The sequence below is a fragment of the Rhinoderma darwinii genome, chromosome 1 (assembly GCF_050947455.1).
Source record: "Rhinoderma darwinii isolate aRhiDar2 chromosome 1, aRhiDar2.hap1, whole genome shotgun sequence".
NCBI lineage: Eukaryota > Metazoa > Chordata > Amphibia > Anura > Rhinodermatidae > Rhinoderma > Rhinoderma darwinii.
The window spans coordinates 137,554,502-137,572,895 of NC_134687.1; positions in this window are offsets into that span (position 1 = coordinate 137,554,502).

The following is an 18,394-nucleotide window of genomic DNA, read 5'->3' on the forward strand; positions in this document are numbered from 1 at the left end:
TTTGACGTCCCCATTTACAGAAGAATTAGGCCCTGTTCACACTGAAAACTGCAAAAACCGCGGCAAAAAGCGGCCGACATTTACTCCCTTTGATTTCAATGGGAGGTGTAGGCATTTTTTTTTACAGCGAGCAGAAAAAGCACTCGCGGTAAAAAGAAGCAACATCCCCTATCTTGAGGCGTTTTCCGCCTCAAAAACCCTATTGAAATCAATGGGAGACTTTTTTTGACGCGTTTATTTTCCCGTGATTTTTGACGCGTTTTTTAGCAAAAAAATGCTCGCGGTAATTCCATCGTTTGGTAGAGGGGATAGCTAAAAAAAACAAAAAGCCAAAAACAAAAAGGGCAAAAAAACGCGACAAAAGTCACGACAAAAAACGCGTAAAAAAAGCGTGTGGTGAAAAACCACTGAACAAAACCGAAACTGATTGTTCCAGGCAGAATTTTCTGCCTGCAAAAAACTCAGTGTGAGCATAATAAGGCTGGGTTCACACTGAGTTTTTTGCAGGAGAAAAATCTGCCACAAAATTCCGTTTGCAATTTTGAGGCAGATTTTCCTCTGCCTGCACGCCGATTTTCGCAGCGTTTTTCGCTGCGTTTTTCATCCGCGAAATACGCTTTCTCTGCCTCCCATTGATGTCAATGGGAGGTCAGAGCTGTACACACCAGAACATAGGGCATGTCCCTTCTTTTTCCCACGAGCCGGTTTTTCTCCTCTAGGGGAAAAAAACGCCTCCGCCTCCGATTGAAATCAATGGGAGGCATTTTCGGACATTTTGGCGCGGTTTCCACATAAAGAAAACTCGTCAAAAATCTCAGTGTGAACTCCCCCTTAGGCCCCGTTCACACTGAGTATTTTGACAAATTGTTTGGCGCGGAAACCGCTCCGCAAAACTCGTCAAAAACCAGCCGAAAATGCCTCTCATTGATTTCTATTTGATTCTATTCGATTGGTTCTATTTTTCATATTTTACGGGCCGTGCTCCTATACTTTACAATCGTGGGCTGTGATTACAGGCACGGTCGTGTGCATGGGCCCTTATTCTGTGTTCAGACGTCTTCGGCCCCATGTAAACGACCTTATTTGCATTTATCCATAAATACTGTCCGTAAATACGGATCCGTAGCCATCCGTAACTTATCCTTATATACGCAACGATATCCGCAAATACGGTCCATAGTACATCCGTATTTGATCCGTATATATAGATCCGTTTATAAAGAGGGCGGCTGCAAATGTTGTCACCTAAATGTTGCATAGCAACGCTTCCGTTAATACGGACAGTTTACAGATGCACATCCGTAGCCGTTCGTATTTAAGGAAGCGCCCATAGGTTTCTATGGGAGAGTTCATGCCGTAACGGACAAGAATAGGACAGGTTCTATTATTTTTTCAGCATGGACACCCATCAGTACAAATACGGAAAGGTGTCTGTGGCCAATAGAAATTAATATGTCCGTAATTATGGTCCGTAATTACGGATGAAATATACGGTCGTGTGCATGGGGCCTTCAGATGTATTTGGGGGAAAGGCGAGTTCTCTTGTATGCCTCTACTATGGGATATTGTAAGGCTATGTTCACACTGAGTTTTTTGCAGGAGGAAAATTACAAAAACTCGTCAAAACACTCGTCGAGGCGTTTTTTTCCTCTTTCTGAGTAATTGAAATGGGGTTTTGGAGGCGGAAACCGCCTCAAGATGGGTCATGACGCTTCTTTTTACCGCGACGCGTTTTTTTTACTCGCGGTAACCGTCCTTTTGAATCTATTTGGGACCGAGAAGTGCAGTGATTTTCTTGATTCGCTTACCTGCTGTGCTGTTTGTCTCGTCTTGCCGAGGGCGTTCGAGGAGTTGGGCGCCATCTTGCAACCATGAGGTGTGGCAGCTGCTGCTCAGTCCTTTTCCGTGCTTGGAGGGACTTGGATTCTGTGCGGTGCTGCTGTCCTGTGCCGTACCTATGAGGATTACTAGAAGGGCGGACCGTGAGTACACGCTATCCCGGCTGCCACCCGGAACGAGAACTCGACGTAGCTATATAGGAGGATCTCTCCTAAGTCCTAAGTTTGGCCCTATATCCCTTCCCTGTAGCACACAGGACCTCAGTATGTCTAAGAAAAGCAAGGGTTGACAGAGTGCTAGGGATAAAGGCAATCTGGAGGGTGCTGTTGTGGCTGGTAAACCCTGAGGGTATGTTCACACGGCCAAATTTCAGACGTAAACGAGGCGTATTATGCCTCGTTTTACGTCTAAAAATAGGGCTACAATACGTCGGCAAACATCTGCCCATTCATTTGAATGGGTTTGCCGACGTACTGTGCAGACGACCTGTTATTTACGCATCGTCGTTTGACAGCTGTCAAACGACGACGCGTAAAAATACAGCCTCGGCAAAAGAAGTGCAGGACACTTCTTTGGACGTTTTTGGAGCTGTTTTCTCATAGACTCCAATGAAAACAGCTCCAAAAACGGACGTAAAAAACGCCGCGAAAAATGCGAGTTGGTAAAAAAACGTCTGAAAAGCAGGGTTTTTTTTTCCCTTGAAAACAGCTCTGGATTTTCAGACGTTTTTGTTGACTACGTGTGAACATACCCTTAAGGACGCAGCCTAGTTTTGGCCTTAAGGCTCAGAGCCCATTTTTCAAATCTGACATATTTCACTTTATGTGGTAATAACGTCGGAATGCTTAAACCTACCCAAGCGATTCTGAGACTGTTTTCTCGTGACACATTGGGCTTCATGTTCGTGGTAAAATTTGGTCGATATATTCAGTGTTCATTGGTGAAAAATTGCAAAATTTTGAAAAAATTTTGAAAAAATAGAATTTTGCAGAATTTAAATGCATCTGCTTGTAAAACAGACGTTTATACCACCCAAAATAGTTACTAGTTCACATTTCCCATATGTCTACTTTGGATTGGCATCATTTTTTGAACATTCTTTTATTTTTCTTGGACGTTACAAGGCTTAGAACATAAACAGCAATTTCTCTTATTTTTAAGAAAATTTCAAAAGCCTTTTTTTTAAGGTACCTCTTGAGTTCTGAAGTGGCTTTGAGGGGCCTATGTATTAGAAACCCTGATAAAACACCCCATTTTAAAAACTAGACCTATCAAAGTATTCAAAACAGCATTTAGAAAGTTTTTTAACCCTTCAGGCATTTCACAGGAATTAAAGCAAAGTGAAGGTGAAATTTGCAAATTTCATTTTTCTTGCTGAATTTCAATTTTATTCATTTTTTTTTCTGTAACACAGAAGGTTTTACCAGAGAAACACTACTAAGTATGTATTGTCCAGATTCTGCAGTTTTTAGAAATGTCCCACATGTGGCTCTACTGCGCTCGTGGAATAAAACACAAGCCCTAGAAGCAAAGAAGCACCTAGTGCATTTTGAGTCCTCTTTTTTATTAGAATATATTTTAGGCAGCATGCCAGGTTTGAAGAGGTGTTGAGGTGCCAAAACAGTAGGAATCCCCCAATAGTGACCCCATTTTGGAAACTACACCCCTCAAGGAATTCATTTATGGATGTTGTTACCATTTTGACCGCACAGTTTTTTCACAGCACGTATTTGAATTGGGCTGTGAAATGAAAAAACTTCATTTTTTCCAATAAAATGTCATTTGTGATCAAAATTTCTTATTTTCACAGGGAACAAAATACCCCATTTTGTTGCCCAATTTGTCTTTAGTGTGGCAATACCCCATTTGTGGTGATAAACTGCCGTTTGGGCTCATGGGAGGGCTCAGAAGGAAAGGAGCGCTATGTGTTTGTTGGAGTACAGATTTTGCTGGATTGGTTTTCGGGTGCCATGTCGCATTTGCAGAGCATCAGATGTATCAAAGCAATGGAAACATGCCAGAAGTGACCCCATTTTGGAAACTACACCCCTCAAGGAATTCATTTATGGTTTTTGTTAGCATTTTGACCGCACAGTTTTTTCACAGCACCTATTTCAATTGGGCTGTGACATTAAAAAAAATGAAATTTTTCCCAATAACATGTAATTTTTTATCAAAATTTCTTATTTTCACAGGGAAAAAAATACTCCATTTTGTTGCCCAATTTCTCCTGAGTGCAGCAATACCCCATTTGTGGTGATAAACTGCCGTTTGGGCTCATGGGAGGCCTCAGAAGGGAAGGAGCGCTGTGTGTTCTTTGGAGTGCAGATTTTGCTGGTTTGGTTTTCGGGTGCCATGTCACATTTGCAGAGCCCCAGCGGTATCAAAGCAATGGAAACCCACCAGAAGTGACCCCATTTTGGAAACTACACCCCTCAAGGAATTCATTAATGGATAATGTGACCATTTAGACCCCATAGTTTCTTCACAGAACTTATTTGAATTGGGCTGGGAATGAAAAAAATATATATTTTTTCCAATAATATGTCATTTTAGCTCAAAAATTCTTATTTTCACAAGAAATAAAATACTCAATTTTGTTGCCCAATTTGTCCTGAGTGCGGCAATACCCCATTTGTGGTGATAAACTGCTGTTTGGGCCAATGGGAGGGCTCAGAAGCAAAGGAGCGCTATTTGTTCTTTGGAGTCCAGATTTTGCTGGATTGGTTTTCGGGTGCCATGTCGCATTTGCAGAGCCCCAGAGGTATCAAAGCAATGGAAACCCACCAGAAGTGACCCCATTTTGGAAACTACACCCCTCAAGGAATTAATTGATGGGTAATGTGACCATTTAGACACCATAGTTTCTTGACAGATATTATTTGAATTGGGCTGGGAATTCAAACAAAATTAATTTTTTCCAATAATATGTAGTTTTGGCTGAAAATTTCTTATTTTCACAAGAAACAAAATACCCCATTCTGTTGCGCAATTTGTTCTGAGTGCCGCAATACCCCATTTGTGGTGATAAACTGCTGTTTGGACCCATGGGAGGGCTCAGAAGGAAAGGACCACCATTTGGCCTACTGGGGATTTTCTAGTGCGAAGTCATGTATGCAGAAGCACCTGAGGTACCAGTACAGTTGAAACCCGCAAGAAGTGACCCCGTTTTAAAAACGACACCCTTAAGGCATTCACTAAATGTGACATGCTGGTAGCTCCTATCCTACTGATGGTGGGGGGAATGTACTGGAGCTATTGTCCTGGACTATGTTTCACATGTCTTTTGATACTAGCATTACAGCTCTACAGCGGGGTGGCTTTTGGCTGCTCTAGTGCTTTATATTCCTGGATGCTGGTTCGTCTGGGATTCTGCAATTTTTAAAATGGATGATCGCTAGATATGGCTTTGTTTCAATACCCCCCGCCTTCTTGGCTGGAAGGCTGAACTTGCTATCCAATCTCTTTTTTTGTTTTGTTGGGTCTGTTTGTTGGGGGGGGGGGGGGGGTGAATGGCTTTGATGGGGAGTACTATGCACTTGTCAGGGAGTCATTGCTTGTCTCATTCAGGGATATTTTTGTCCTCTGTTGGCCACTTTCTACCTGTTTCTATGGCGGGAAAAGTTAATTTTCTAACATGGAATATCCGAGGTTTAAATGATGCTACTAAACGTTATGCAATCTTTACTGCCCTACGGGTACATTTGCCTGCTCTGGTATGTTTACAGGAAACGCATCTGTTACCTGATTCTGTGCACTTACTTAGAAGGGCATGGATTGCACATGAGTTCCATTCCACGTTTTCCTCTTATTCAAGAGGTGTTAGTATTCTAGTACATAGAAGCCTGCCATTTGAATGTCTCAGGTCGGAAGTGGACAAGGAGGGAAGATATGTTTGCCTGTATTGTAAACTATATGGGATACTGTGTATTATCATTGCCATTTATGTTCCACCGCCGTTTTCGAGTACAGTGCTTAAATCAGCTCTGGGTTTCCTTTTGGGTGCTCCGGAGGCTCCATTGGTCGTCTTAGGAGATTTTAATAATTTTCTTGACCCATTTTTAGATAAATTCCCCATGGTTGCTACAACTACTTTCTCTGGTATTACTAGATTTTTGCATTTCTTATGAGAGCTGGATCTGCATGACCTCTGGAGGCTCCGGGCGCCGGACCTGCGACAGTATTCTTGTTTCTCTATCTCGTATAGACATGTGTTTGGGGAATACCCGCATGTTGCCATATGCTGACTGTGTACGGTACCTTCCGCGCTCTTTATCAGATCACACTCCAGTCTTATTGACTTTGAGGTTACAGGTTGTTGCACCTAATAGACGTCCAGGCTAGAAACTTAACCCATTCTGGTTTAAGTTGGTGGGCGGGGGTGTACTGGATAGATTGAAGGAGTATTTCCAACAGAATGTGGGTTCTACTTCTATACTGGTGGTTTGGGATGCAATGAAAGCCTTCTTACAGGGACTCTTTATACAAGAGGTGTCTAGAGTCAAAAGGAAAACTAGGGAATTAGGAATACTGAAACAGTCTCGACTGCAGGAAACAGAGGGGAGATATATATACTAGACCCTATGCAAGAAAATTTGAGTTCGTGGAGGGAGGCGCAGGATGCACTCACGGCACATGATAAACAAAGAGCGGAGAATAAACGCATGTTTATGAGACAGCGATACTTTGAGGAGAGGGAACGTACCGGCCATTTGTTGGCTACTATTGCTAGAACACAGCAGGCTGCTCATTTTGTGGCAGGTATTCGAAACGGGCAAGGCGAGCTTCTCACTGACTCTGAAGGTATTTAAACTAAATTTTGTGAGTATTATAGGTTGTTATATGCCTCCAGGGTTGTGGTTTCGGACGAAGATATACATGTTTATCTCAATGGTATTACCTTGCTGTCTTTATCGACTGAGCAATGTGGTTCCCTAGAGGCGCCTATTACGCTGGAGGAGTTAGAGGAGGCAGTACGCCAGATGTCTAATTATAAGGCCCCTGGGCTTGATGGGTTCCCTGTTGAACTTTACAAAACATATGGTGCCTTATTGTTACCTCAGATGTTGTCAATGTTGCAGGTGGCAGGGGAGGAGGGGAGATTGCCTTCCTCAATGATGGAGGCGCTCATAGTCGTGATTTTAAAGCCAGATAAAGATCCAGAATGTCCTGATTCCTACCGTCCCATTTCTTTACTTCCAACTGATATAAATTCTGGCTAAAGTCCTGGCGCTCAGATTGGGAAAGGTGGTTACATCGCTTGTGCATAATGATCAAGTGGGCTTTATGCCGTATAACTTCACTGCGATAAATGTTAGGCGTTTGTTCCTGAATCTCCAGGCGGTCCCGGATAATCCTGGGAACCGAGTTCTGTTGTCTCTGGATGCTGCTAAAGCATTTGACAGTAAGGAATGGGCTTCTCCTTGGGCCGTCCTGGAGAGGATGGGAATTGGACCCCGATAAATCTCATGGCTGAGACTACTGTATAATACGCCTAGAGCTCGTGCAAGGGTTAATAATTTGGTGTCTGATGTTTTTACTCCGGCAATCGAGCCCCTGGCTAATAAGACTAGGATGACTCAGGAAATTGTAGGGTTTCACTATGGAGGGTTGGAGGAGAAAGTGGCATTATATGCCGATGATCTCCTCTTGTTTCTGGGGGATGTGCAGGAGTCCTTGTCTCATGCTGTTCGAACTATCACTATGTTTAGTAGGACAATATTGGGGTTAAATACACTACCGTTCAAAAGTTTGGGGTCACCCAGACAATTTTGTGTTTTCCATGAAAACTCACACTTATATTTATCAAATGAGCTGCAAAATGACTAGAAAATATAGTCAAGACATTGACAAGGTTAGAAATAATGATTTTTATTTCAAATAATAATTTTCTCCTTCAAACTTTGCTTTCGTCAAAGAGTGCTCCATTTGCAGCAATTACAGCATTGCAGACCTTTGACATTCTAGCTGTTAATTTTCTAAGGTAATCAGGAGAAATTTCACCCCATGCTTCCAGAAGCCCCTCCCACAAGTTGGATTGGCTTGATGGGCACTTCTTGCGTACCATACGGTCAAGCTGCTCCCACAACAGCTCTATGGGGTTGAGATCTTGTGACTGCGCTGGCCACTCCATTACAGATAGAATACCAGCTGCCTGCTTCTTCCCTAAATAGTTCTTGCATAATTTGGAGGTGTGCTTTGGGTCATTGTCCTGTTGTAGGATGAAATTGGCTCCAATCAAGCGCTGTCCACAGGGTATGGCATGGCGTTGCAAAATGGAGTGATAGCCTTCCTTATTCAAAATCCCTTTTACCTTGTACAAATCTCCCACTTTACCAGCACCAAAGCAGCCACAGACCATCACATTACCTCCACCATGCTTGACAGATGGCGTCAGGCACTCTTCCAGCATCTTTTCAGTTGTTCTGCGTCTCACAAATGTTCTTCAGTGTGATCCAAACACCTCAAACTTCGATTCGTCTGTCCATAACACTTTTTTGCAATCTTCCTCTGTCCAATGTCTGTGTGCTTTTGCCCATATTAATCTTTTCCTTTTATTAGCCAGTCTCAGATATGGCTTTTTCCTTGCCACTCTGCCCTGAAGACCAGCATCCCGGAGTCGCCTCTTCACTGTAGACGTTGATACTGGTGTTTTGCGGGTACTATTTAATGAAGCTGCCAGTTGAGGACCTGTGAGGCGTCTATTTCTCAAACTAGAGACTCTAATGTACTTGTCTTGTTGCTCAGTTGTGCAGCGGGGACTCCCACTTCTCTTTCTACTCTGGTTAGAGCCTGTTTGTGCTGACCTCTGAAGGGAGTAGTACACGCCATTGTAGGAAATCTTCAGTTTCTTGGCAATTTGTCGCATGGAATAGCCTTCATTTCTAAGAACAAGAATAGACTGTCGAGTTTCACATGAAAGCTCTCTTTTTCAAGCCATTTTGAGAGTTTAATCGAACCCACAAATGTAATGCTCCAGATTCTCAACTAGCTCAAAGGAAGGTCAGTTTTATAGCTCCTCTAAACAGTAAAACTGTTTACAGCGGTACTAACATAATTGCACAAGGGTTTTCAAGTGTTTTCTAATCATCCATTAGCCTTCTAATATTCTAATACAGTTAGCAAACACAATGTACCATTAGAACACTGGAGTGATGGTTGCTGGAAATGGGCCTCTATACACCTACGTAGATATTGCATTAAAAACCAGACGAGAACACAGAAAGAAGAGAGCTTATAGCCAGGGGAATATATTAAACATACAAAATTTATTAGTAACATATACAGAAATACAATTATAAAAAATATATGTATATGATACAATATATTAGAAGGACGAGACTCTAGAAAAAAGTTTCATGGAGCAGGTATCGGTAATCTCAATATGCAGATTGGGTTAGCTATATTGTCAAAGAGGCAAAATCTCTCAAATATATTTGGGTAAATCCCGTTTCTAAGACGTGATCAGATTCACAAAGTCCCAGTATAGAAAGACATGATTTATATAGATCTAGATACTAAGTATAGCATCCAAGTTACCAATATCTAGCTAAAGTAGTGACTAGGAGAGAGAGTGCATTGGACAAGGCTTACCCATATTAGATTGCAGTAATAGTCCGATATGTGCTCCAGCACAAAAGCCCCAACGCGCGTTTCGCTGTAGTGTTGCTTCCACATCTCCCCCTGAGGAAGCAACACTACAGTGAAACGCGCGTTGGGGCTTTTGTGCTGGAGCACATATCGGACTATTACTGCAATCTAATATGGGTAAGCCTTGTCCAATGCACTCTCTCTCCTAGTCACTACTTTAGCTAGATATTGGTAACTTGGATGCTATACTTAGTATCTAGATCTATATAAATCATGTCTTTCTATACTGGGACTTTGTGAATCTGACCACGTCTTAGAAACGGGATTTACCCAAATATATTTGAGAGATTTTGCCTCTTTGACAATATAGCTAACCCAATCTGCATATTGAGATTACCGATACCTGCTCCATGAAACTTTTTTCTAGAGTCTCGTCCTCCTAATATATTGTATCATATACATATATTTTTTATAATTGTATTTCTGTATATGTTACTAATAAATTTTGTATGTTTAATATATTCCACTGGCTATAAGCTCTCTTCTTTCTGTGTTCTCGATATACCTAAATAGAGTTGCCTATCTTGATTACACATGGGAGGTCGGTCTTTAACTTAGACCTAGCCCATAGTACTAATGCGTTTTGGAGTGCATATATTGATTAAAAACCAGATGTTTGCAGCTAGAATAGTCATTTAGCACATTAACAATGTATAGAGTGTATTTCTGATTAATTTAATGTTATCTTCATTGAAAAAAACTGTGCTTTTCTTTCAAAAATAAGGAAATTTCTAAGTGACCCTAAACTTTTGAACGGTAGTGTATGTTGCGCAATTATATAAAGATGGTGTCCTTAATTCCATCTAACAGTTGCAGGAGGAGTTTACTCTGCCTACTATACAGTCAACTACTACCTTCTGTGTTGCAATCACCTTTGGATAAGGTCAGAGTGAAATGGTCTCGTGATGTGGGTCCTATCTCTGAAGAGATTTGGAAAAGCGTTCTGGCAGATGTCCCGTTGATTTCACTTAATGTGGCTCACCGTAGATCTCAGCTATTTTTACTTCATAGAGTTTATCGTACTCCGGTGCTCTTATAGAAAATGGGTCTTCGGACTGATGCAAGGTGTCCAAGATGTCCAGAGGAACAGGCAGACCTTATTCATATGATGTGGGGATGTTCTGCTCTGCAGTGGTATTGGGAAGAGATTTTTGCATTGATAGATAGGGTATTTCGTCTCCAGATGTCACGTGATCCCTTGATAGGTGTTCTGGGTTATGTGGAGGATCTCGAGGTTACTACTTTCCAAAAATTGGCAATTCAGAAAGTATTGTATCAGGCTCGTAAGCTGATAGCTATGAGGTGGTTGGACTCATCTGCACCTGCATATAGTGAATTGGTTAATCATATGAATGGTATTATACAGTTGGAGAGGGCAATTGACCTCAAACGTGGTGCGCTTAAAAAATTTGAGGGCCAGTGGACGGAGTGGTTGCAGTCACCAGGGTTGACGTCGGCTTCTCTTCTGAGCAGTGTATCTGTCAGGCTATTGGACTAGGTTTGCTACTATTTTGCAGGGGGATTGTGTGAGGGTAGGGAACTGTTGGGAAGTTCGATGTAATTTGGCAAGATGATACAGTGCATAGTGCTCTCTGCAAGTGGGTGGGATGTTATTGTCTCATGTTTGTTTGTATACTCTGAGAACTTGTGTTAATAAAACCTATTTGATTTAAAAAAAAAAAAGAATCAAAGTATTGCCTCATAACGCATCCTGGACACGGCCATGCGGTACATCGGGTGTGGTAAAAGAAAAAGCCTCTTTTTTTTTTTAAGGTTCCAGTTCAGTTCTGAAGTGGCTTTGAGGGACCTATATATTAGACACCCCCTATCAAACACCCCATTTTAGAAACTAGGCCCCTCAAAGTATTCAAAACAGCATTTAGAAAGTTTATTAACCCTTTAGGTGTTTCACAGGAATTTAAAAGAAAGAGGTGAAATAAACATATTTAATTTTTTTGTCAGAAAATCCTTTTTATTAATTTTTTTCCTGTAAAACAGAAGGTTTTACCAGAGAAACGCAACTCAATACTTATTGCACAGATTCTTCAGTTTTGAGAAATATCCCACATGTGGCCCTAATGCGCTAATGGACTTAAGCACCAGCCTCCGAGGCAAAGGACCACCTAGATAATTATGAGGCCTCCTTTTTATTAGGTACCATTTCCGGTTTGAAGAGGTCTTGTGGTCCCAAAACAATGGAAACCCCCCAAAAGTGACCCTATTTTGGAAACTAGACTCATTGAGGAATTCATTGTAGTTTTCATTGGGGGAATGCAACTTTTTGATCAGTTTTTGTTCTATTTTTAAGAGGCGTGGTGACTAAAAAACAGCAATTCTACAATTGTTTTTTATAAAAAAATTTTTACCGCATTCACCGTGCGCTATAAATGACATATTCACTTTATTCTGCGTGGCGATACGATTACGGCGATACCATATGTTTATAGTTTTTTTTATGTCTTATGGTGTTTGCACAATAAAATACTCTTTATTAAAAATCACTTACTTTTTGTGTTGCCTTATTCTAGGAGCCATGACAGGTTTCTTTTTTCCATCAAGAAAGCCGTGTGAGGACTTGTTTTTTGCGTAACGAACTGTAGTTTCGATCAGTACAATTTTTAGGTACATGCGACTTTTTGATCTTTTTTTATTCCACTTTTTGGGAAGTGAAGTGACCAAAAAATTGTGATTCTGGTATGGTTTATTATTATTTTATTTTACGGCGTTCACCGTGTGGGATAAATAAAATACTTTTGTAGTTCAGGCCGTTACGGACGCGGCGATACCAGTTATGTATAGTTTATTTGTTTATCAATTAATTTTTATTAATAATAAAGGACTGATAAGGGAAAAAGGAGGATTTTTACTTTTTTTTAACTTTCTTTAACTTTATTACTTTTGTCCCACTAGTGTACTTGAGGGCAGGAGGCCCTGATCGCTATTCTAATACACTGCACTACAAGCGTAGTGCAGTGTATTAGAGCTGTCAGCTACTCACTGACAGCAAGCATAGTGGGTCCTGAGTTAGTCAGGACCCACTAGGCTTCCGTAGATAGCATAGCCGGACGCCATTGTTAGGCGTCCAGTTGCCATAGCCACCATCGCCGGCCGCTATCGTGTAGCGGGCCGACGATGGTAGCTTAACCCCTAAGAAGCCGCGATCGCTATTGAATGCGGCTTCCAAGGGGTTAATCAGCGGGGACACAGCGATCGGGTCCCCACTGAAAGAGCTGCGGCAACTGCTGTACGAGACAGCAGCAGTCACAGCTTCTGTATGTGTCGGGAAGATGGCCGAAATGGCCGTTCCTCCCGCAATGTACTATTTCGGCGCTGAGCGCGAATGATGCACTTAGCACGATGGAATAGTACGTCGCTGAGCGCGAAGGAGTTAAGGCCCCATGCACACGACCGTATTTTTTCCCTCCCGCAAATGCTGGCCGTAAATACGGGTCCTTTGTCACACATTTTTAACTGGTATTTAAACCATGTTTACGGACCCGTGCCCGTAAATACGGGTCCGTTGTCATCCGTATTCCACCCCTATTTACGGACCCGTAAAAAAAGGGGGGCTGGAAATGATGTCACAATCCTGTCCAAACCCCTTTAAAAGGGTCCCATGATCGCTCAGACACCATTTTCTCTGCTTCTCTTTATTCAAATATTGAAATCCCCTGACATCGCCTAGCAACGCTCCCTTAATTACGGGTGCACACGTAGCCACCCATAATTACGGGAGCCCCATAGACTTTTATGAGCCTGCCCATGCCGTATTTACGGCCTGAAATAAGACATGTTCTATATTTTTCAACGGCCCGGGCACCTTCCTGTACGCAAACGGGAAGATCACCAAAATGATGTCAGCAGGTCATTTTGTGGCAAGGCTGAAATGCTGAAATGTTTTTTTGTGATTAAGTTGATCCTCTCTTGCTGCAACCGATTTTGACTTTCCCGACAGAGCCTCATTTTTCAAATGTGACTTGTCACTTTATGTGGTAATAACTTTGGATTGCTTTTACCTATTATACACATCGAACTTTATGTTACTCGTAAAATTTGGTCCATACATTTAATTTTGAAAAACACCAAAATGTAGCGATTTAATTTTTCTACATTTAAATGCATCTGCTTGTAAAATAGATAGATTAATACCACACAAAATAGCTGCTATTTTACATTTCCCATATGTCTACTTTATATTGGCATAATTTTTTGATCATCCTTTTATTTTTCTGGGACGTTACAAGGCTTATAACTTTAGCAAAAATTTCTCACATTTTCAAGAAAATTTCAAAAGGCAATTTTCTCAGGGACCAATTCAGTTCTGAAGTGACTTTGAGAGGCCCATACTTTACAAACCACCATAAATTACTCCATTTTGAAAACGGCACCCCTCAAAGTATTCAAAACAGCATTTAGAAAGTTTCTTAATCCTCTAGGCGTTACACAAGAATTAAAGCAAAGTAGAGATGAAAATTGACAAGTTTATTTTTTTTTTGCAGAAATTCGCTTTTTTTATCCATTTTTTTTTCTGTATTGCAGAAGGTTTTACCCGAGAAATACAACTAAAAATATATTACCCAGATACTGCAGTTTTTCGAAATATCCCAAATGTGGCCCTAGTGTGCTAATGGACTGAAGCATCGGCCTTAGAAGCAAAGTAGCACCTTGTGGGTTATGGAGCCTTCTTTTTATTAGATTATATTTTAGGCACCATGTCAGGTTTGAAGAGGTCTTGGGGTACCAAACCAAAGGAAACACCCCAAAAAAAGCCCCCATTTTGGAAACCACACCCACAAGGAATTTATCCAGGTGTGTAGTGAGCATTTTGACCCCACAGGTGTTTCGTATATTTTATTAGAATTTTGCTGTGTAAATGAAAATTTATTTTTTATTCCAATAAAACGTAGCATTTTTTCAATTCCATAAGGACTAAAGGAGAAAAAGCACTCCTACATTTGTAAAATAATTTCTCCCAGGTACAGCAATGTTCAGACACACGGCCGGGCTCAGAAGGGAAGGAGCGGCATTTGTGTTTTGGAGCGCAAGTTTTGCTGGAATGGTTTGTGGAGGCCATGTCGCATTTGCGAAGCCACTGAGGGGCCAAAACAGTGGAAATCCCCCACAAGTGACCCCATTTTAGAAACTACAGCCCATAAGGAAATTAGCTAGGAATATAGTGAACATTTTGACCCCACAGGTTTTTTTCAGAAATTATTGGAATTAGGCCGTGAAATTGAAAATCCAAATTTTTTCCAATAAAATGTAGGTTTAACAAATTATTTTTAATTTCCAGAAGAACTAAAGAAGAAAAAGCACCCTAACATATGTAAAGCAATTTCTCGCGAGTATGGTAAACTCCCATATGTGGTCATAAACTGCTGTTTGGACACACAGTAAGGCTCCGAAGGGTAGGAGTGCCATTAGGCTTTTGGAATGGTTTCTGGGCACCATGTTGCATTTTGCATTTGCATTATTTTCATATGTATGTGAATATAACTCCCCCATGAGAAAGAACAGCTCATAAGGATGCTATTGTATTCTTGTCACCAGGTACAAACCTGACGTAAGCACATAATGAAGAATTATAACATTACATTCTAAATGTATTGTATGTCTGTGATTGGCTCAATATGAACTATTCTCATTGTAGGCTATTGGCTAAATCAGAATTATTGTCATATAGCCTCTGATTGGTTAACCTCAAGCCTACACCCCTTTTGAATGATATTATTGTAATTGAGTTTGGCAATAAACCTCAGTGGCGGATTATCATTAGGGCGGTTCGGGCGGCTGCCCGGGGCCCGAGGCTCCCAGGGGGCCATGACCGCCCGAACCCCCTCATGCCCAGTGGCGTCGCTAGCACCGGAGGGAGCTGCCTGAGGCGAGGGGAGCTTCGCTCCTACTTAGCAGCCGTAGTCTGTGCTGCTTTAGAAGCTCCCCCTCCAGCCCCCCTTCTCTGCTCTAAACATCTCTCCTGCTGCTAGCTGTCGGGACATGGGGGAGGGGAGACTGTCGGCGGGCTCTGTGTCGGGCTGTGAGCAGGAGAAGAGCTGCAGTAAAGACTCACAAATCTCCTACATAAAAGGTAAGTGCATGTGTGTTTACAATGTGTTTTTATGTGCATATTCATGTGTGTTTAATGTGCATATTCATGTGTGTTTAATGTGCATATTCATGTGTGTTTACAAGGTGTACTTTATGTGTATAATGTGCATACTCGTGTGTACTTTGTGTATAATGTGCATACTTTGTGTACTTTGTGTATAATGTGCATACTTTGTGTATAATGTGCATACTTTGTGTACTTTGTGTATAATGTGCATACTTTGTGTATAATGTGTACAACTTTGTGTATAATGTGCATAATTTCTGTATAATGTGCATACTTTGTGTACTTTGTGTATAATGTGCATACTTTGTGTACTTTGTGTATAATGTGCATACTTTGTGTACTTTGTGTATAATGTGCATACTTTGTGTATAATGTGCATACTTTGTGTATAATGTGCATACTTTGTGTACTTTGTGTATAATGTGCCTACTTTGTGTACTTTGTGTATAATGTGCCTACTGTGCGTACTTTGTGCATAATGTGCGTACTTTGTGCATACTGTGCATAATGTGCGTACTTTGTGCATAATGTGTGTACTTTGTGCATAATGTGTGTACTTTGTGCATAATGTGTGTACTTTGTGCATAATGTGCGTACTTTGTGTACTGTGCGTACTTTGTGCATACTGTGCGTACTTTGTGCATACTGTGCGTACTTTGTGCATACTGTGCGTACTTTGTGCATAATTTGCGTACTTTGTGCATAATGTGCGTACTTTGTGCATACTGTGCGTACTTTGTGCATAATGTGCCTGCTTTGTGCATACTGTGCGTACTTTGTGCATACTATGCGTACTTTGTGCATAATGTGCGTACTTTGTGCATAATGTGCGTACTTTGTGCATAATGTGCGTACTTTGTGCATAATGTGCGTACTTTGTGTACTTTGTGTGTCTGTGATAGAGATAGAGTGTATATATACATACATATGTATAGTGTGTATATGTGTGTATGTATATATATATATATATATATATATATTTCAGCAGAAATTCCGCTACAGAAAAAAAGCACCATTTCCTGTGGTTTATGCTGCAGAAAATGTTGTGTATTTTGCTGCGTTTTTCTCACTGTTTAGGAAATGGTGACGTCTCCTCTGAAAAAACGCAGCAATTCAGTCACTTTCCGCAGCAGGAATTGACATGCTGCAGTACGAGAAATACACACCGCAGGACAAAATGTCTGGTCGGAAATTTTACGCAGTGTCTGGATGAGATTTCGTAAATCTCACTCACTTTGCTGCTACTGTATTCTGTGTATTTTCCGGGTGGAAAATACGCAGCAATTCCGTTAAGTGTGGACAAACCCTAATACAGTAGCAGCAGAGTAGATTAGATGTGAACAATTCTCATCACACGCTGCGTAAATGATAAGCGGGAAATAAAAAGCTCAGAAATTGACCTGCGGTGCGGTTTTTTATTCTGCAGCATGCCAATTGTATTTGCGTAAACGCTGCTCATTTGTTTCGGGTTTTCCCCATTTAACTCAATGGGGCGGTAAAACCCGCAACAAATAACAGATGTTATGTAATGCAATTTAGAAAAAATAACAATCTTATACTTGCCCAGAATTCTGTTTCTTCGTCCGGGCCGGCCTCCTGGGATGACATTTCACCCCATGTGACTGCTGCAGCCAATCACAGACCAATCACAGGCTGCAGCAGTCATATGGGATAAAATGTCATCCCAGGGCTGCAGCGACGCTGTGTAGCACTATATACAAGGGGGGGGAGTGCTATGTGGCACTATATATAAGGGGGGAGCGCCGTGTGGCACTATATACATGGGGGGAGCGCTGTGTGGCACTATATACAAGGGGTGGAGCGCTGTGTGGCACTATATACAAGGGGAGGAGCGCTGTGTTGCACTATATACAAGGGGGAGCGCTGTGTGGCACTATATACAAGGGGGAGTGCTGTGCGGCTCTATCTAAAGGGGGCTGTGTGATGCTATCTATAGGGGGTTGTGTGACACTCTCTACAGGGGGTTCTGTGTGTGGTGCTATCTACAGGGGTGTGTGGCTCTATCTACAGGGGTGTGTGTGTGTGTGTGTGTGTGTCTCTATCTACAGGGGTGTGTGTGTGTGGCTTTATCTACAGGGGGGTGTGTGTGTGGCTTTATGTACAGGGGTGTGTGTGTGTGGCTTTATCTACAGGGGGGTGTGTGTGGCTTTATCTACAGGGGGTTGTGTATGTGGCTTTATCTACAGGGGGGGTGTGTGTGGCTTTATCTACAGGGGGGTGTGTGTGTGGGGCGCTGTCTACATGGGGGGTTGGCGCTGTGTCCCTGCAGAGTGTGATACTGTCAGTATGTAGGGACACATCCCTGTGAAAGGGGAATCATAACACCCATTTGTTAATGCTTGTGCAAAAAGGTAGTGTTAGCAATAGTTACGGCACGGCAGGGTGGCGGTGGAGAAGGGCGGCCCAAGTTTGGGTAACAGCCCAGGGCCCATGGTCTTCTTAATCCGCCACTGATAAACCTCAGAGGAGCATCTTGAGCATATTAAACCAAAAAAGGAAATCTTGAAATCATGCAATTATATTCGTCAAAATACAATTTTATTAAACAATTTTTACAATTTATTACACATCAGTACAAGAGTACAAAAATAACCCCCCTCCCAAGTATATACTATAGACATTTAAAATATATTAAATTCAAAGAAAGCCAGGTGACTCCTGATATAATATCGTAGGTCATAAGTAGTAATAACTCCTCACAAAATATATATACACTCCTCAGGTGAAATTTGAATTGAATACCATGTGTGTTACTGTGTACACAAAGTACAA